Source organism: Calliopsis andreniformis, unplaced genomic scaffold (assembly GCF_051401765.1).
Source record: "Calliopsis andreniformis isolate RMS-2024a unplaced genomic scaffold, iyCalAndr_principal scaffold0133, whole genome shotgun sequence".
NCBI classification, from domain to species: domain Eukaryota; kingdom Metazoa; phylum Arthropoda; class Insecta; order Hymenoptera; family Andrenidae; genus Calliopsis; species Calliopsis andreniformis.
In genome coordinates, this window is record NW_027480542.1 from 333,259 (window position 1) to 347,060 (window position 13,802).

General features: G+C 37.6%; 1 protein-coding gene across 1 annotated transcript in view; it reads left to right on the forward strand.

The window, feature by feature from the left end:
• The window catches only part of LOC143187639 (SUN domain-containing ossification factor), a 108,291-nt gene extending 95,205 nt beyond the window's left edge, over positions 1-13,086 (forward strand). The window contains exons 6-7 of the transcript XR_013003244.1: positions 12,740-12,859; positions 12,977-13,086. The gene's annotated coding sequence lies outside the window, so the exon portion shown is untranslated. The remainder of the gene's footprint in view (positions 1-12,739; positions 12,860-12,976) is intronic.
• Positions 13,087-13,802: the final 716 nt, after the last annotated feature.

Here is a 13,802-nt window from a genome sequence, read left to right on the forward strand (position 1 = left end):
AACACACTACACAATCTTTCTTGGTTCCAGAACGTATAATGTGTAGGTGGTTGTTGAGCCTGCCCTCCGTATTTGGTGTATAAGTTTATTCTCGAGATGTGCTGTTTTGTCGAAAATTCCCAATCAATTGGTCCACCAACAATTTTACAAACTTCAAATGTGACATTGGTTTTTCATTATTTATTTTTTTAACAGAAGTGTAAAGTGTAAAAGAAGTCATTTGTCACCAACAACGAAACATCTTACAACTAGTTTTTACGATTTGTTCTTGTTCTTATGTTAAAAACTGAAAACTATTTGCATTGTCTCCGTAGCGGAGCCCTCGAGTTTGAAGAAAAATTTTAAATGGCTCCGCTCCGGAGCCCTCGAGTGCAAAGGGTTAATATTGTTAGTAGTGACGTGACATCGATTGGACGAATTCTTGCATGGAGTTATATCAGGAGACACGACAGCATCTCGTGCCAAGTAGTTAAGTGGTGCATGACGCTAGCAGTGTATCTTTTCTGTGACTAAACAACCAAAATCTTTGATAACGATTTATTCTTTCGACGCAGCGTGTAATGAATTACAATGATTGCCATATTGTTAACTACCACTGTGCACGTAAATGAACCATCATACATGTAAAGTAGTATAGGAAGAACTGAGATATCCAGATATTAATTTCACGCGCAGGAACAATTTAACATGCTTAGTTTCGTTCGACGGACATACTTTTTTTTATTATTATTATTTATTAATAAACGGACCGAAGCCTTTTTACATAAGAGTTTTTGCAAAAAAAAAGAAGTTTTTATATAGCTTTACAAGGAAAGGAAGAATGTATAGAAAAATAGAAAAAAAAACTTATGATACAAAACGTGTAATATTATACGATAATCCTACGTAACTGTCTTTTAAAAGTGTGTAAAAACCCACTAAAAAAATCATCTAATTATAAATAGTACTAGAGTAATGCGATTTATTGGGTTAATAAATAATCTATATGCCGATCTGGATTTAAGTATTTGTAAACCTGTTCTAGATCTCAACACGCGTCCAGGTACATAGAAAATGATTTGCATAAGGAGAGAGGGACAATCAACTTGATTATTAATTAACTTAAAAATAAAGCTATGATCGAATATTCTTCTTCGTACAGACAATGTTTCGAGGTTGACTGTGTTTCATATTGTGGAGTAATCATGGTCAAAGATTGACATAGGATTATTTAGCTTGTAAGAACTGTGACGTTGCGCATAGCGCTGTCCCCGTTTTAGTGAATTTCGTGAAATCAGTGATAGGAAGGACCGTACAGCTCCCTTGCGGAACACGTGCCGAGAGATGTCGCCTGGAGGAAAATATCGTGCGAATCGCCGCTAATTTCGGTACAGGTATCCTTCACCCCCGGAGTTGAGGAACTTGCCGCCTCTGCAGAGGACCAGAGGAGCCGAATGAAAATCTACCCACTACGAGCCAAGGGATGGTCCCGCGGTGCTGCCCTTCTACAGTGGCTCCAGAGGAAGGCGAGGGTGGAGGCGAGCCCGGAGATCGTTGTCCAGGCAGCAGTAGTCATAGGAAGTCCTGGGGAAGTCTCCACAATGCCTCGAGGGCCCCGCTCCTCGTATACGCGCCTGGACCATAGCGAGTACGCCGGGTGGCTGTAGTGCTTGCGCGGGGGAGGGTCGCATACGCGCGTGCCGAGTGGCATCACTCGTTGTCGACATGTTGACGACTAGACAGGTGAATCGACATCAGCGAATTTAGGGTAAGCTGCACAGATTACGTTGGTCTCAATTATCGGGCACGGAGTGCCGTTAGTGCTAGGCGCGATTCAGGATTTCTCCAGGGCGTCTTCAAAACCGCGGTATTATGTAACTCGTCTGTAATGTTATCGCTTATTCCGATGTCATTACGACCGACACAATTTTGTAATGGGCAAGTCCGCGCGTGCCGATATTACCGGGACCCGTGTTTGTTTGCTACTACCGACCACCTGTACTATCTTCCGTTACCGTGTCGTCTGCACAGTCTAGATAATTGTATAATAAACACCTGTGGAAGATACTCGTTCATCATTGCCTTGCCGTGAAGGCTAGATTCCTCCGCACGTCCGACCCAATTTTCCTCTCTCCACTCTGAGCTAGCCGAGGTTTTCCGCCGTACCTGCGCTGCAAAAGTCGCATTTCGCTACCGACTTTTACTGTATTTGGCACGAAAGTGCCTGGCGCCCATCCGGACGATTGTCCTTTTGTCGAGCGACTTGCAGGGCGGATACGGCGAAGTTATCAGGCCCTCCTGCCTCTAACTCGTGGCAGTTCGACGCAGGAAAAGGTTTCTCCATCCACCCGGGAAAATAAACATCAACCTGATAAAAATAATCAATCTGATAAAACAAAACCTAAGAAATTTATGCTGCACTCTCTCAAGCATGATTTCGTGATTAAAACTTTTCGGAGACCATATAATTGAAGCGTATTCTAGCAATGAACGAACAAGGGCAATATATAGCAATCTTAGTGTGTGAATTAAATGAAAATCATTGGAAAAACGCAGTATAAAGCCGAGTGTTCTTGAAGCGAAGTTAACATTACAGGAAATATGGTTGAAAAAGTCTAAGGTAGAGGAGAAATTAATTCCTAAGTCCTTAACTTCACTTACTGAGGAGAGAATACATTTATTGAGACGGTAAGAAAATAGGAAGGGTGCAGAACGGCGGGGGAAGCGCATAACATGGCATTTCTTGATATTGAGATCCATACCATTCCTGTGACACCAATCACAAACACGATCCAGATCTGCTTGTAATCTGAAAGCATCATCCAGGGACCAGATACTGCTGAAGATTTTTAAATCCTCTGCGAATAGGAGTAATTTACAATACTGAAAAATGGTAGTTAGGTCATTTATGAAAATTATTAATAGTAGAGGATCTAGGTGGGAGCCTTGAGCTACGCCGGATAAAACACGTACCGGAGGTAATAGGCATCTGCGTATACGTATAATTTGGAAACGATCAGTAAGGTAACTTCTCAGCCATGCTAATAGATTACCCTTGCATCCTAATGCTGAAAGCTTCTTAATTAAAAGAGTATTATTTACAGTGTCAAAAGCTTTATGAAAATCAGTAAATATTATGTCAACTTGTAGATTGGCTTCCAAAGAAGATAAGACATAGTTGCAATACACCGCTAGGTTTGTGATTGCTGATCGCTTGTTTACGATACCATGTTACTCATATCACATATTGTAAGAGAGACTGTACTGTACAACTTATTTGTGACAATCTCTTCGAAGATCTTAGGTATAACACTAATGGTACCTATAGGTCTAAAATTTTCAGCACTTGATTTGTAGCCATTCTTGAAAATGGGTGTAACCAGACTGGTTTTCCCAGGTGTCGGGAATACACCTGATTTTAGAGATTTATTTCATCGGCCGAGATATAATAAAGCTGCACATTCTGAAAAACAAGAGTGAAATACCATCTATACCAGGTCCTTTATTGACATCGAGTTTATTTAATCTGATATAAATATCACTAATGTCAATATCCAGGTCTGAAAAACAGGGATTTTCAGGGATTTTCTAATTAGTAGTGTAATTACGATAAACTGATTCAAAAAAGCGCCAAATAAATTTGCAATTTTATCATCATCTGTTGTTGTTGTAGTGTCTTTGTAAAATAAGTAGCATGGTAAGCCGAATATTTTCGCTTATGTAACGTCCCTAAAGCTATGCTACGTTGTCCATGGAAGAGCGGCTTTCCGATGGACGAAAAGTGGGGTTCGTGTGGCGTGCGGTTAAGGAGTTAAAATCCAAAGCTTAGATCTTTCTTGACATTAATTTATTCAGTAAAACCCTATTCTAATTCTAACGTAAATACAATACTAATGCCTATTCTAATTCGTTAAATATTTATAAGAACAAATAAGGTTAATTATTATGTACAGACGAGGTTATGTTGATCGTAATCGTTATGCGATATACTTCGCGAGAGTTAGGTTATGTGTCTATGATTCGTGAATAGAAATTAAGTTATTAATTATTAATCCGTATTAATTGCGGTAGAGGATCCTCTGTATTAGACGATACGCAGTGTAAGTGTGTGTGTGTGTGCAATAGATCTTGTCTCGTATGCCCTGGTCGCTGCCGAAGTTATAGATGGCTATAACCTAAGAGCGGTCTCAAGGTTTCATGAAACATATAATCTTTGATTGATTGCCTAAGCATCCGTAAGCCCTTCGTTATCTTTTCTACATCAGTCGCTACCTTCGAGAAAAGACTCTTCAGGAGCGGTCTTAGAAATGCGTCCGACTTAGAATGGCTTCTAGCGCTTGTTGGCAAGCGATTCGTCTGCTTACGGCAAGCACGAACTCTATATTAAAGGAGCATCAATTACTATTTGGTAGAACGGTCGCTACCCCTAAAGGAGCGGTCTCGATCTCACTGGACGAGTATCTCAGCTGCCTCCCAGATCTTCGTCTATTCGCAACTTGATGCCAGAGAGAAGTGTTTTCCTGCTGCTTTCGCAGCTCCTTTTATACTCGCCAGTCGGAGTTCGCACATGCGCAGTTCTAATTCTAATGGCGCTCTTATTCTAATAGTGGCTGTTTTAACATGAAAACGTACGAAATATGCTATACTTATATGAAAATGTAATTGAAATCTATAATATATAATGTGTGTCGTAATACAAAAATGTTTATTAGTAATTGGATAACAGAATACGCGCTATTATACAGTTATAAGATAGAAATAGAAAAAGATAGATATGTTTACAATAAGATGGAGAGAGACAGCGATAGTAGAGAGAGATAGAGTGAAATAGGAAGAGACAGAGACAGAGACAGAGACAGAGACAGAGTCGTGGGGCGTTACACTTACAATTTACAGAACTCCAAAAGGATTTAATATTTATTATGAACAGATAGTTTAGTTTGGCGTACATACGAAGAATAACAACGTTTTGCCATTCTCTTACATTCGGCTCGTAAGTTGACAAAAGTCAAGTAGTCAGACATTCGAGAACTCCTTTTAAAGGCTCTGTTAGAATCACTGAGTACAGAGATCTAACGGGGTCTGGATGAGGTTGTACAGATCGTGTGTCTCAAAGAAAGTGTACGCGGTCAATTTTATTTTTGCCTGTCCTTAAAAGAACAGACCTTTTATTTCAGAATAATTCTGAAAAAAGAGGGAAGAGGGGGCAGTCCAGGGCTTGGTCCCTGGATCCCACGTGGTAACCGATTACAGTAATTACACGAGTCTCGATATTTAGCGATAATAGTAAAACCTGACGAGTTTAAGTAGTTTAGTTACCAGACTCTTGAACTCGAAACGCATTTTAAGCCGAGTGTCTGTTCACTGTGACTCGTGTAATTAACTGTACTCTTGGAATCGGTGGTTTTCCTCATTCCTTGAGTTTGCTATTCGTCAGCGGAGCAACCATAGACCACTGTTTGGTTCAGCCCTGATAATTGGCAGTACAACAGAGAGGGTTAACGTAAGTGCGGCACCTCTGCGTTACTCGCGATCTACCACCCGTTTAGCAACATGTACACGTTACACGTTACTAGCAGTAGCTAGTCAAAGTGAATCTCACGCTCGCAAATCTCAGCGAAAGCCGAGATTCGTACGAGGCAAGCTTTCTTGGAAGGTAGGTTAAACAGAGAAAAGGAGGATCCCTCCTCTCTGTACGTTCGCCGACCGACGAGTTCTTAAGTGTGAAGAAACTTCGATGATACAGTCCACTGCACTACTTTAGCGTTACGGCAAGGTATCGCTCTCCCCTCCACATAGACTCGTCGTCGAGGCCTGGAATCGGGAGCTCACAGTTTAGCCCGAAATATTCGATAGCTAACTGTTTCGGCTTCGCCGACCCCTTCTCGTTCTAGACGCTAGCGTTGCTGACCGGTACGACAGAGGAGGGATAGCTACCAGAGAACCAGGAGCGGCCCAGGACCAAGCCCCGGACTGCCCCCTCTTCCTCCTTTTTTAGGAATTATTCAAAAGTAAAAGGTCTGTCCTTTTAAGAACTGACAAAAATAAAATTGACCGTGTACACTTTCTTTGAGACACCAAATCTATACAATCTCATCCAAACCCCGGTAGATCCCTGTATTCGGCGATTCTAATAAGGTTCAATTCTTTTTTCTAAGAATATGTGCCCTACATATTTTACTTTGTCTGTACTAAGTCTAAATTTTTTAAGATTAAATTTTACATTCCTTTCTTAAGCCCTTGGCGTACTTTGATGAGTCTGGCTCGTGTACTTTTTACAATACCTTCGCTGCCGATTACGCGGTAATGTGTGATGAGGATATTTCGCAAGTAACTGATCACGCATCATCGCGTGAGACGTCTATGTTCGCTCAATGGGAGCTTTACGGTTGGCAGTTTAAGATAGTTGCACGTTTCAGATCGGCAGCAAAGGTGATAATATTACGAAAGGGAATTGTACGTCAAGGGGTTAAGCCCTTCTCAAAACTTTTTCTAAACGTTTATTATGTTCAACTTTATTTCTGTCCCAAATTAGAACATCATCTATATATATATTTTTTCAATATCATTGTTCCTTCAATATCATCAAATATTTCTTAGAAACTGTTAGATTTTTCATAAATCGACTCAGTGTATTTTGAATCTACAGTTTTAGATGTAATTTTATTTTTCCAACTACCTGAGAAGGTATAGCCTTGATGTACGTTCGGCGAAACTCCGGCCTGACAATGCATCATAAAAAACGGTCAGTTTTGCATCCCAAGTCACTGCTGTCGCTTACCGTTACCTTGCTGGGTTTCCCAAAAACGGTAAGAGGGAATTTTCTTCCCTCCGTACAGGGAGTATTGTATTTCACGCTCCGTGCAAGCAGTTCAGTACGAACACTCGAAACGTTAGGTCGCTGAATTGACCGTACTCTTGTACACTATTTTCTTTTCTATTTTTTTCTTAATAAATACTTATCTTTTGGAAGCCAAACCTGCTAAACATCCAAGAGAAACATCTTTGAAATACTTCTAAAGCTAAGGAAATACCATAGGGCTTTCATCGGAATTTAAATCTTCCAAAGGGAATATTAAACGCTACATAATTAAAGCTTTCGTTTGTTAATTTTATTCACCAAAAGACACGATCAGCATCTAAAGTACTGAAAACTTTGGCTCCTATCATTTCTGAGCATAATTCTTCAAAAGTTGGAATATGATTATGCTCTCTTCTTATACTTTTATTTAAGCTTGTTGGATCTAGTACAATTCTTAGTCCTTTATCATCCTTTTTTATAATCATAAATTGGCTTACCCAATCTATCAGTTTTGTTACTCTTTCTATGATACCCTTTCTTTCCATTGATTTCAATTCGTTTAGAAAAGATTCTCTTAATACTATTGCTATATTTCTATAAAGTTCTATGGTAGCTTTGATTCCATCTTTTAACTTTATCTCATATTCAAAATTTTTTATATATTCAACCCCTTGAAAACCAACAAATATATTATATTTTTCTAATATATTTGTTGGTTTTTTATATTGCTCAACTATATCTCCTTTTTGTATTAAATCAAGGTTAACTACAGAAGGTAATCCCATTAAGGCTGGTTTATGTACATTTCTCTTAATGCTGCGACGTAGATTAGGGTATCGAGGACAACGAACACGGCTGATCACTTTCGTGTATAAGGTTTTATTCGTCGACGGCAGAATGGTTAGTAAAAAAATGCGCCTTTTTTACTTGCACATTAATCTTGTGAACATAACATTAATTTTTTTGCCTTCAAATAACGCAGCAAGGAAACAATATCTGATTCTATACATTATACATTACTCTACATTACTACATTATACATTTATACATTACTCTTGCTACCGACACGTTCCCGCGTACATGCGGCTTACATTGTCCGAATGGCGTCGAACGGGGCGGAAGTCAGGTTTTTGGTTTCGTCCGATTTCGGTCGAACTTCCGGCGAGTAATTTAAACTTAATATATGAAGATTAACTATTAACGTGGATTTAACTTAAGAATAATTAACTCTTAACACTTAACTACTACAAATTCTAATTCCGTTTCTTCTCTATCCTTAAATTTACATTTTAGTCTACTTTTATCTATTACTTGTAGTGAACCTCCTCCATAAGGAATTAATTTTATTTGTATTTTATTTATCTTTACATTTATTCCCAGTCTATCTAACTCATTTAATGAAACTATGTACCAGTGAGAACCTGAGTTTTACTTTACTTTTAGTCTGTAATTCTTATTTACTTGAATCTTATTTACTGAATGAAAAATTGAAACCATTCTATCTCAGCACTAGGTTTACTTCTAATCATACCAATGAATAAATTGTTAATGTCACTTTCTAATGAGCTTCTTACTTTACCTATGATAGATTCTACTTTTTTGAAATTATAGAACTTTGCAAAATGGTTGAATCGCTAACAGATATTACATTTCTCACCATACGCAGGACATTTACGCATTTTATGAAACCTATCACATTTTGAGCATTGTTTACGTTGTTTAGTTTGATGTTGTCCTTCACTGCTGTTGCTCGCTTCTGGAATTGGACGTCCCTGCTGTGCTTTGTTGCTTCCCATTGGAAGCTTATTTCCCAAATATTGTTTCTTCTTATCCACATTCATTCAGTTTTGATTCTTCCTATTTTGATTGGCTGATCTCATGGAATGGGTTTTTACATCTTTATATATTTTTAACTGATTTTATGCCGGTTCTGCGGTTTTTCTAAATTTAAACCCTCTTCTCGTAGTAATTTGTGTTTTAGATTTGAATCAATTAAGCCATTTATAATTTGGTCTTTTATTAGGCTATCTCTTATGATTTAAAATTCACAAGATTTACTTAATCTTTTTAACTCGGTTAGTAGAAATTCAGTAAAACTTTCTCCTTCCTTTTGCTGTCTACCGAAGAACAAGTGTCTTTCTACACTTTCAGTTGCTCTAGGCACATACAATTTTTAAAAGCTTGGATTACCGTTTCTATATTATTGCTATCTTCTTCGCTTAATCCAAACGTTTCAAATTTCTTCAGAACTTCTTCTCCTATTACGTGTAGGAATATTGCGACTTTATGTTCTTTATTTTTTGAATCAAAACCTATAGCTTGCATGTATATCTTGAAGGTCTTTTTTCATTTCTTTCAATTTTCTTTTAGGTTACCTTCAAATGATAATTATGTTGGCGGTTTCAACAAAAGCTCCATTTTGTCTTGATTTAAATTATGTTGACTTATAGTTGTTGTTTCTGCTTCCTCGTTTAAAAAAGATTCTACTAATTCAACGTTAGAATTATTATTTCGCGAAGTTTCACATTCTTCGATTATCGGTAATTTTTGTTTCTTTTTTGTCTGAGCACGTGTACATATACCTTTTTCAGATATCACACTACTATCGTATTTCTTAATACTTTTATTTTACCGACTGTACCATGTCATGTTTATGGGTTACTTCACTTAATACACTTTGTATCTATATATATTAACTTTATTATATTAATTAACAATAATAACTTAGTGGCTAATGTGTTACACCTGCTAATCATAGGTTGCCCTCCTTTTCATCGTGCTCTGTGTCTATCTCCGGCTCACGCCTACGCTCTATGGATACCATATGACAGTCGATTTCTGGTTTATAAATTTTTGTCGCTAGACAGCTTCTATTACGCAGTGAGAAAGCTGTCAAAATCCGTCAAGTTTTCAATAAAAATGTTGACAATAAAAGCTAATATATACGAATAATAATATGAGAATAATAATAGTATAAGAATAATGATAAAAAAATAAGAGAAGCAATAAATAAAAACATCGAGGACTCTTGTAACAATATGCTCTAATACGGGGGAAGTTGTTACGCAATTAAGAGTGAGTTAATACAATATTAAATTTTGGGGGAGAGGTTGACCATGAGTAATTAGATATTATTAAAAATCATTTCAAAAATTAAAAAGTATAATATCAAATCTGTGCCTACTACGACATTGTAAATAGACGTACAGAGTTATTCGTGCTGTACTTGTACACCATGGCGAATCTGTTTATAAAAGACATTATACTTATTTCCTAAGGCAAAAGAATTCTACATGGATGGATGCTGAAGACTGTAACATTCGCCAGATGTATTGGTCACGAGGAACCAAAGACGCTCATATATTTATCTTAGAAAACATATCACAATAAACTATTAGAAACTACAATAGATACACATAATAAGAAAGAAAGAAACACATGGACACGCTATATTGTACAGAAATAATTTTCTATATATCAATAGCAAAAATAAGTAAAATCCACCTAAAAAAACATTCAAACTGTAAAAACACGAAGTAGATGAGTTTGGTTTGGGCTCTGGTTTCCATAAAAACTTTCAAAAAAAATTGAGCCCTAAAAAATCTTCAAAAAAATGAATTCACTCAAAAAAATATCCAAAGGATATTGATCCTTCCACAAAAGTATCCAAGTGATATTAAATAACTCTCCAAGAGGCATCCAAAAGATATTAATAAACCGCCCAAAACTATCTTCAGAAAAATTAATCCACAGAAACAGAATCCAAAAAAATTATACTCCAAAAAAATATAGTAAAAAAACATCCCAAAAAATATTTATTACCATTTTATTTGAAAAAAGTACCGAAATCAAAAGTTATGGGTTGTAACATATCCTACAAGGAAGTGAACTCTTTACTCCCGCGTACCGCGCAAACGCGACGAGTTATGGCCACGGCCGCTAGGTGGCTATCACGCGAAGCGCGATCTCGCAATAAGACTGGCGGACCGTCTAGCTGATAAGTAGCCGCAACGGTCAGAAAAATCAGAGCGCAGAGGGGCCAAGCCCAGATGTACACAGTTAAAATTGCGTTGTACTTCTGTTCGTATCGGTATCCCGCGCTACTCGACATCATACATATATTTTTGCAACCTATCAGTGAATACCACTGCGAATATCCTATGTCCGTAAGAGTCAGTAACTTCCATCTTTTAAATTTCGACTAATTTTACAATTCCACCGCATTTGCTTGCGAAGATAGAATTATCAAAATATATGATTTCTTTTTAAGCATGGAATATTTGCACATAAATGTGGTATGTATGATTGAACAGGTCTTAACCCCTTGACCTATGAGTTTCTTTCGTAATTTCATCACCTTCACTGCCGATCTGAAACGGTTATCTATCCTAAACTGCCAACCGCAGAGTAACCCATTAAGCCAACATAGACTCCTCACGCGATAGTGCGTGATCGGTTACGTGTAAAAAATCCTCATCACGCGCTATCGCGTAATCGGCAGCGAAGATATAGTACAAAGTGCACGAGTCTGACTCGTTGTTATAGGTCAAAGGGGTAATGTATGAAATGCTTATATATGGATGTGCGATGGTGTGTCTTACCTTTAAAGAAACAAATTACATTTTCTTCTTTTCTTTCCTACATGTTGTATTTGCTTGCAAAGATAGAATTCTTAAAATGTATAATATTTCTGTATTATAAAATATTGTAAAATGTATATAGCATATGTAGCTTGAATTTGTATTTGATGTTACTATCGTATTATTTTGTATTTTTGTAGCTGGGGTAACCCCTCCGTAGGGTAATGGAGAATTTTAAAGGGCACTCAGTTGTCCTGTGGCAGTTCGGCACTGCCATCACGGCTTTGTCATTTTTTCTCAATTTCCATTTCCGTTTTCTGTTCTGACTTTCGCTGTTCTTAACCTTTCCTTCTAATGCTTTACAATTTCCTGCCTATTCTTTCTACATCCTCTCCCAAGGATTGGCACGGGTCTGGTCATCGTCAGTTACATCTGGCGGCCAAATCCGCGCGAGGCTCAGGACAATTTTCCCCTTTTTACTTTCTTCATTTTGCTCTCTGTTCTGTCCGCTTTCCTCTTCGTTTTCCAGCCCTCTTTCCATCCTTCTCTCTTCCTGTTACTATCTCTAGTTTGTAAGGTATAAGAAAGGATGATGTGAGGGCGCGAGGACAGTCGAAGTCAAACTGCTGTAGTTTACACTTCATCGTGCTAATAAAACCAGTTTTTATACATACACTGAGTCACTATAAAATAAAAAATCTACGCGGATAACACTATTCAGTTTCTACAGTTGTAATGTCCACCACAATCAACAGTTACCGATCACGTCGGGGTCACCAATAATTGAGGTGGTTAACTAAAAACTGGTTTTATTAGCACGATGAAGTGTAAACTACAGCAGTTTGACTCCGACTGTCGTCGCGCCCTTACATCATCCTTTCTTATACCTTACAAACTAGAGATAGTAACAGGAAGAGAGAAGGATGGAAAGAGGGCTGGAAAACGAAGAGGAAAGCGGACAGAACAGAGAGAAAAGTGAAGAAAGTAAAAAGGGGAAAATTGTCCTGAGCCTCGCGCGAATCTGGCCGCCAGATGTAACTGACGATGACCAGACCCGTGCCAATTCTTGGGACAGGATGTAGAAAGAATAGGCAGGAAATTGTAAAGCATTAGAAGAAAAGGTTAAGAACAGCGAGAGTCGAAGAGAAAGTCAGAACAGAAAACGGAAATGGAAATTGAGAAAAAATGACAAGGCCGTGGTGGCAGTGCCGAACTGCCACAGTCCAATAAACTGAGCAAATTGGTCTACTTGTTTCTTTCTTCAAGTATGTATTATTTAATGTAAGGAAAAATATAAACATATAAGTTCACCAGAATTATGTATAGTAAATTATATATAGGTCTATCTCATACTGTAAATAATTTTAATATTTTCCAGATATTGAAATCAATTAATAAACAATTCATGGATTAAGAGGAAAAAGATACTGGAGAATCTTGAAGGACACTCAGTTGTTTAATGAACTGTGTAAATGGGTCGAATTTTTATTTTTTTGATGTATGTATAATTTAAAGTAAGAAAAAATATAAATAAACATATAACTTCATAAGAATTATGTATAGTAAATTATATGCAAGTCTATTTGACACTATAAATAAGTTTAATATTTTCCAGATATTGAAATCAACAAATAATCTATGGGTTAAAAGGAGGAAGATACTGGAGGATTCTGGACACTTAGTTGTCTAATTGAACTGAGCAAATGGGTCTACTTTTTATTTTTTTCAGGTATATGTAATTTAAAGTAAAAATATAGGTCATTGAATAGATTGGATTTTTATGCAATTTCATATTTTCATAGCAGTTAAAAAAATAGGACCTAAATAAGAGTTTACTTCTTCTTCCAAATACCGTGAGTTGGATTTCATTTTTTACATTTTCTATATTTTTGAGACTTATATGTATTCTGTAACTTTCTACACATTTCAAATTTCCATGAGTATATAAAAATTTACAGTCTATTCATAAGAATTATGTAGTGAATTATATGTAAGCTACAAATAATTTTAATACTTTTCAGATTCTATTAACATCAGCTCGCTAAATGATGTCAATTGTACGATTAATTGAAAACAATTAGTAAAAAATGTTATATGCTGCGACGTGACCGCCCTGCCGAGCCGTATTCGGCTTAGGACGGGCGTGCAGATCTGGCCACGACGCGTCCCACGCCTTGATTTTTCCGTGGGCGCCAGGTATCTTTCGATACCGGCGTGGAATGCGTCTCCTGTTTTCCTAAACCCGCGGCCCGGGCCAGCTCTTCGCGCGGAGAGGGGCGAGGTCCTTTCGAGCGCAGGGTGAGGAACGCTTCGGGATTTCGGGTTCTTACGGCCGGAACGCTAGTCAAAACTCGGTTTTCTCTGGTATTAAAAGATATATTTCAGCCAGAAACGTACAAGTTATGAGCGACTGATTACACGCGCTGTCCCGCGACACGTGG